Source organism: Myotis brandtii, unplaced genomic scaffold (assembly GCF_000412655.1).
Source record: "Myotis brandtii unplaced genomic scaffold, ASM41265v1 scaffold517, whole genome shotgun sequence".
NCBI classification, from domain to species: Eukaryota; Metazoa; Chordata; class Mammalia; order Chiroptera; family Vespertilionidae; genus Myotis; species Myotis brandtii.
In genome coordinates, this window is record NW_005369706.1 from 579917 (window position 1) to 580233 (window position 317).

Sequence of the window (317 nt, forward strand, 5' to 3'; positions counted from 1 at the left end):
ATTAGGGTTGGCACGCAGAAGAATTTTGAGTCAGAGATTTTGCTGGTTTTGACACGCACTCACAAAAAGGTTGCCCACCCCTGGCCTAGGACAAACATAGAAAAAAGAAGGGGTGGGGGCTGGAGGGCGCAACTTGGGAATGACTTGGAGCCCTTATCTAAACTTAACTTTATAAAGGCCAGTGGTAGTCCCCCCAAAATGGGGATAAACATGGCTTCCCCGTGGAAAGACCCTCGTGGTGAGGAACTGAGGCCTTTTGCCAACAACTAGCAAGGAACAGGGGCATCCTGCCAACTGCCATGTGAGTGAGGTATCTT